We start from the raw sequence: 6,971 nt of genomic DNA on the forward strand, positions 1-6,971 counted from the left end.
GCAGATATAACAAATTTAGTAACTTAAAAATAATGAAGAAATGTATTATCTTGCAGTTCTGGAGGGTCAAAAGTCTGAAATGTCTCAGCTGGGGTTTGGGGAGTTGTTTGTCCTGTTTGCTGGAGTCTTTGGAAGAAAGCCCCTTCTCTTGTTTTTTCCAGCTTCCAGCCTCCACTACATTCTCAGCACACGGGTCCCTTCTTCATCTTTGAAGCTCATCAATGCAATCTCTGACCTCTATTTCTGTCCTTACATATTCTCTCTGACTTCCACCCGCCAGTCTCCCCCTTATAAAGAGCCCTTTGCTAACACTGCATCCACTCAGACAATATGGCTTTATACCCTGATCTCAAGACCCTTAGCTTTAGTATATATAATTATATGTATGATATATTGTATATAGTTATATATAACTGAATTTTACATATATATATATTCCCCTTTTACCCTCTAAAGTAGGGTCCTCACTAGTTAATTTAGGACTTTTTAGGACTTTGACTTTGGTTATGGCCATTTCATAGAAAGCATTAATCTGTCTCCTGCAGTATAAGAAACATCCATTTTTTTCTTGTTCCTGGGTTCATCATTATTTTTTATTAATGTGCTTAACCCTGACCAAAGGTCTTCAAAGTCTCTTCAGCTATATCTCTCAGGATTACCACCCTTTTCTTGATAGGACTTGGTGTGATATGTAGTTGGCCTTCTGTATCCATGAGTTTCACACCATGACCTTCAACCAATCATGAATGAACAGTGTTCAAGAAAAAAAAGTATAGAAAGTTCCCAAAAGAAATTTGCTACATTAAGTTATGCAAGTGTCATATGAGCATTGTAATATAAGCAATACTACAAGTCATCTAGAGAATATTTAAAGACTATAGGGAGGTATACATAGAGTGTATATTCTGTTGTTCCATCCTGTGTAAGGGTCCTGAGTGTGTCTACATAGTAAGCAATGACTGTACTTGCTAAATTAGAAACAAATTAAGTCTTATTTATGAGCTTGGACATTGTAATACACACATATTAATATGTACCTTTGTGGTAATAATAATTTTAAAAGTTTATAGTATGATAAATAATAAGTATCTTACCCTGGAGGCTGGGTCAGCCCAAGCAAACTTAATACCCTGCTTTCCTTTGCCTTCACAGTTCTATCATTTTGTTTCTCTGCATTTCTGCCTCTTCTATTCTCAGACCCAGGCTGGTTTTGCTCTCTGAAGTCCCTGTGAAAATCTCTCATTCATTTTGGTTTGCTTATTTGTTTGTTTATTATGAATGCAGTGTTCTGTCTGCATGTTTGCCTGTATGCCAGGAGAGGGCACCAGCTCTCATTACAGATGGTTGTGAGCCACCATGTGGTTGCTGAGAATTGAACTCAGGACATCTGGAAGAGCAGTCTATACTCTTAACCAAATAGTCTATCCAACATTCCCATTGCTCTTTACAAGCAACTTGTTCTTACTACATTTCCTTCAACTAACAAATAAATTAATATGATATGACAAGTTAATGCTGATTGGTGTCAACAGGAAATCAAACAATGTTTTAGGATGATGGTCTGAAGATGTATTTCCTTCACCATAAAGGAATGTACTTATAATCGAAAGTTATCAGAAACAGGATGCGCTGGTTACTTTTCTCACACTGTGACAAAATCCCTGACAAAATAAAAAGGGGTTTATTGGCTCACAGTTTGAGGGTTCTGTCTATCCTGACAGGGAGAGATGATGGTGGGAGCAGGTGTGGTGGGAGCAGGTGGCAGTGGAGGCAATGGGAATGTCAGATGACCAGTAACACTGCATCTGCAGCCAGGAAGCAGAGAGAGATGAAAGCTGGTATTTGGCTCACTTTCCCTTTTTTATTCAGTCTTGGGCCCAAATTCCTGGGACTATGCCACCCATACCCAAGGTATGTCTTTTCACCTCAGTTAGGCCTCTCTGGAAACACCCTCATACACACTCAGAGGTTTGTCTCCTACATGATTCTAAATTTCACCAGGTAGATAATAGTGATTAATCATCATACCAGAGAAAACCAAAGAGGAACTGGAAGAGGCAAATATTTCTTAGTTGTGCAAGAAAGAAATCTGCCTGTCCATAGTTCTGTGTCTCTTCATACTTAGTAATGAAAATCTCTATAGTAATGTCACTGTAGGTCTCCAGCAAGCAACCTTGTATGATAGCTTTTAAATTACTATGAATTCCATTTCATGTGGAAAGAAAAATGCTATCTTATTTTGTACAGGACCTTTGAAACAAACTTTTGAGAAATATTGAAATCAGGAAGATTATTGTTGTTTCTGAAAATAATCAAATGATATTGAAGTATCTCGCATTTATTCCCTAGTTGTTTCTGAATCTATGTACACTTCAGATTTGCTTATGAAAAACCAGCTTGTTAATGTTTCCTCTATCCTGTTCTCTGAAACTCCTGTTGTGAATCATAGGAAGCCTTCCCTTCTTCTTATTATTACTTTCCTTTATAAGTCCTTACATGTTCATGAATATGTCCTTTATTTGATCTTCTATCATAGATTTGTTTAAATTTCCAGATGTTTCCTTCCCATTACTTGAGTCATCTGTTGGTTTTGAAATGCAGACCCAAGTTTCTCTTCACACCTTTTATTCTCTCCAGTGTTTTGTGATGCTTTCCTGTATCTCAAGAATTCTCCTAATTATTCTAGATTTCCCTCTCCTATAGATGTTGCTCTATAGCGACATGTTTTCCTGGGGTCTTCTTTGGGGCTCTTCATACTTTTAAAGGACATTTTGTATGGGGGAGTCTTGCTTTGATTCCTAGTATCAGAAGATTTAATCCACAGTCCCTTGGCTCCAACACTGAGGCAGGCTGAACAACATGGTAGCAAGAACATGTTGTGGTGGATGCTACTCACCTCACATTAGCCAGAAACAAAGACAAAGGAGGTCCAGAGACAAAGTGTGCCCTTCAACAGCACCTCCCAGGTGACCCACCTCCTCCCATTAGGCACAACCCCCTGTGTCTCAACCCAACAGTGTTCTCAAATTACAGTTCTGCCAGTGGATAAGTCCCAACAATTAAGTCAGAGCTTTCATGATCCAGTCAACTTCCCAAGCCCCATCAGCTGACAGCCAAGGCATTAATTACCACATTAAGGACCTTTGGAAGGGCATGTCATATTCAACCAGATATTCTGTCTTTGACTCTGGTGACAGTTGATCTAAACTGTCAATTTGACTGGACTGAAAGAAACCGAGAAGTAAGCTGTTGGGTACACCGATAAGGGATTTTTTAAATCAGGTTATTTGAGGTGGGAAGATCCACCCGAAATGTGGGTGGCAGCCCAGACTAAAAGAGGTCTGAGGGGAAAGCTTCACATTTTCCTTTTTACCTTCACCTTTCTCTGTAGGGGTCTTTTATCACGTTGCTGCTTCATTTTTTCATTAACAGCAGAACTCAGTTTCTTCAGGCTTCCAGGTAGACTGAAGGCCCACGGCTCTACAGGAATCCTCCAGGCCTTCAGAGCTACATTCAAATTTCTGAGGCATCGAGCTGTGTGGACCAAACAGCTACAGGATTCTCAGCTTCTCCAGTGTAAATACAGACATTGTTGGGTTACCCAAATTATACCATGTGCATTTACCAAATACCCATTTAATATATATTCATTTTTATCAGTTCTGCTCTTCTAGGGAACACCAACACCCCTCTCCTGGTTCATGTTTATCCCACAGTGTAAATTTTATTTAGTCCTAATCTAAAAATCTCCAAAAAGTCAATAGTTCTAGAATTTCTCAAAATTCCAAGTTCAAAGTCCCTCTGAGACTCGGCAAAACTCTTGACTAGGAGCCTCTATAAAAGCAAAAAGGAAACACATACTCCTAGCACACAGTAGTGACACATGGTATACATTCCCATTCTGGGAGGGAGGATGAAGACAGAGAAAAAAAGGCAAGGAGCGCAGCAAGACCAAACCCAGAAGGGCAAACATAAACTCCTGCAGGTCACCCCTGGCATCTAGGGCACATCTTGGTGTGATACAGGCTTCAAAGGACAGAGACAGCTCTGAACCCATCACCATTCTGACTTCAACCCACATGGCTTCTCCCCTGAGTCTTGCTGTGCTCACTACCCATGGCTTCACTTGACCCCTTTTCCAATTCTGGCATCGTGGTCATGATGTAAAGATCCATCTTATGTACCACATTGCACCATGATGGTGATGATGCAAAGATCTGCTGCCATCTGACACACCATGGGACCCTAGTTCTTCAGCTATAGTGACACAAACCCCTGGAAATAACTTGTTACTTGGACCGATAGAGCACTAGCTCCCTCTGTAATAATGTCCCATCAAGGGAGAAAACCTTTCAAATGTGTTATGATTTACCTTCTGGATGGGTAGGGTCTTGGGAATTGCTGAGGTTTCTTCTCTGCTGCCCCAGTGGATTGTATTTCATTTCTTTTTAATTGAGTTTATCTCCTTAATAATTACACTACCCTTGTCTACAACTTTCACATGCTTCTTTTCCTACCAGCCTTCGCAGTGATTTCACACTGCGAAGTAGTTTATGCTCTACTCTTTGTTCCCAGTTTTCACTGTAAAGCTGGCTGAAAGAAGCCAGCAGCACTCAGTGTTCCATCTTGGACTGCCTTAGAATTTTCAAGTAGCTAGCCCATCCTCTTGAAACTTACTCTACTCCAGAGTCTCAGAGGGCAGACACAATATAGACAAGATCTTTGTCGCAAACTAACACGAATATTCGTGAATCCAATACACAATAGCATCTTCATTCCCTTCTGAAACCTCATGATAGCAATCTCCAAATTTTTCTAAGCTCTCTCAAAATCCAGTTCTGAAGACTCTGAACTACATGGTCCAGTTTAGTCACAGCCATGACTCCACTTCTCAGAACCAACTTCCTAAGAAAAACAACCCAAAAGGAATGTTTGTAATGATTCCTACCTTCAGAACCATGGAGGTAGGAGTGTGTGGTGTGGGAGGCTGTTCACTTCATGGCAGCTTGGAAGCAGCTAAAGGACAACTGACTTAATTTCTCTACCAGTGTCCACTAGTGTGCATGCCCATTGCCTGATGATGTCAGTGACTGGAAGCATCTTGGGCACTTAGGAACAAGGTAAGGAAGGTGCTTCCTCAACAAGACTGTAATTTAAGGTAAGCCAGCGAGGTTCTGTCAGAGCTGAGAAATTCTGGTAGATTTCTTACATCTCTCAAGATACATGGGACCAACTCTCATTAAAATAAGGGATTGCTTCCTTTTTCAGACATCATATGGTCTATTTTTTACCCCACCCTGTGTGTGTGTGTGTGTGTGTGTGTGTGTGTGTGTGTGTAGGCACACACATGTCATACAGGGCAGCTTTGTAGGAATCAGTTCTCTACTTCCACCATGTCCATGAGTTCTGGACATAAATCAAGTTGTCAGGCTTGGTGGCAAGTGTCTTTATCTGCTGAACCATCTTTCTGGTCCTGCATAGTCTATTAAGGGATAGGACCCCTCCTGGTTGCAGACTATGTTTTGTAGGAGTTAATCTGTGTTCCTCTACTTCTACACTGTCTCATCAGATGCTGAAGCTGTAGGTAAGTTTCCCATGACCACGTATTTTCTGTGTTACTTAAGACAAAAGTGAGAAGATGTGAAAAGAAATTACCCCTGCTGACACTTTCCCAGAACCCTGGTTTCCCTCTCTCTTCTTAAATCTTCTTGCCCTTTCCTCTTTGCAGTGAAGAATGATTTCCTTGTGGCTCTGCTTCTATCAGTTTTCCCCCTCTGAAGTCATCCTCTAGGTCCATCTATTGATTGTGTGCGCAACTGGCTGTGTTGCTTTCCTAATATATCTGAAGCCTGAACCTCTTTGCTCCTTCATTATTTGCTGTGTCTCATCCTCTATCACTGCAAACATTGCATTGAAAATTCTAGTTTGAGAACATAAAGAATAATTTGTAATGTCTTCATACTCTATGCTATTTGTCAAGCCTCCATGTCTTTGTTCTTCTGGCCTTTGTTTATTCAACAAGCACTTACTGAGCACCAACTACAAGTTCTGGCTCTGTTAACCTAAAGCCAGTTCAATAAGAAACTTCAAGAGTGAGAAGCATTGAGGAAATATAATTTGAAAATAGAGCCAGAACAAGAGGAAATAAAAGTAGAACTTGAGGGATGTATAGAATGCAACAAAATGACCTAATGTATGTATAATTGGAGCTCCAGAAGGCAAGGGCCTGCCTAAGACTCATCTGTAATCACCATGAGAAATTTCCAAACCAACCGAGGATTTCAACTCATAGATTCAAAGGTCAGAAAATTTCAAACAGATTCCATGCTTACCACAATTTAGCTGCCAAAATACAAGAATGAAGACCTTAAAACCACTGAGTGACTAGATGTTTTTTTTCTTTTCTTTTCTTATTGCTAGAAATTTCAGGCAGTTCTCTCTCCTAATTTCTTCGCTACATTTAAGTGACAAGGTGACTTTAGTCCTGAGAACATACAGTTCAATACTTCAAAGAAGAAATCACATTTAATAGAGCCTTGTATAGTGGCACACCCCCATGGGCTCAGGACTCAGGAAGCTGAGGTAAAACCATGAGTTCAAGGTGACCTACACTACGTAGTATACGCTTCCTGTCTCAAAAATAAACAAGCAAATAAAATATAAACTTCATTTAAAAGCTTTTCCTTCCTTGTCCAGAGCTATCAGTCTAGAAATGTTATGTGATGAGGACGTGTGATGAGAGGAAGAGATGGAGGGATGAGTTAAGCAAGGAGTGATGGAGAATAGGAGGGGGTCTCATTTACTTCTAAAGCTAAGATCTGAGTGGGTGCTCTCTGGATCTGGTAAAAAAAATGCTCAGTGCTAATGCTTTTATGGGTTTTTTTTGATGTCTTCTCAATGGCCTCCCTCTAGAAACTCTGACTGAAGATGCTTCCCCCAGCTGAGCACATAAAATACTCCCCACCCATCAG

The sequence above is a fragment of the Cricetulus griseus genome (genome assembly GCF_003668045.3).
Source record: "Cricetulus griseus strain 17A/GY chromosome 1 unlocalized genomic scaffold, alternate assembly CriGri-PICRH-1.0 chr1_1, whole genome shotgun sequence".
In the NCBI taxonomy this organism is placed as follows: Eukaryota; Metazoa; Chordata; class Mammalia; order Rodentia; family Cricetidae; genus Cricetulus; species Cricetulus griseus.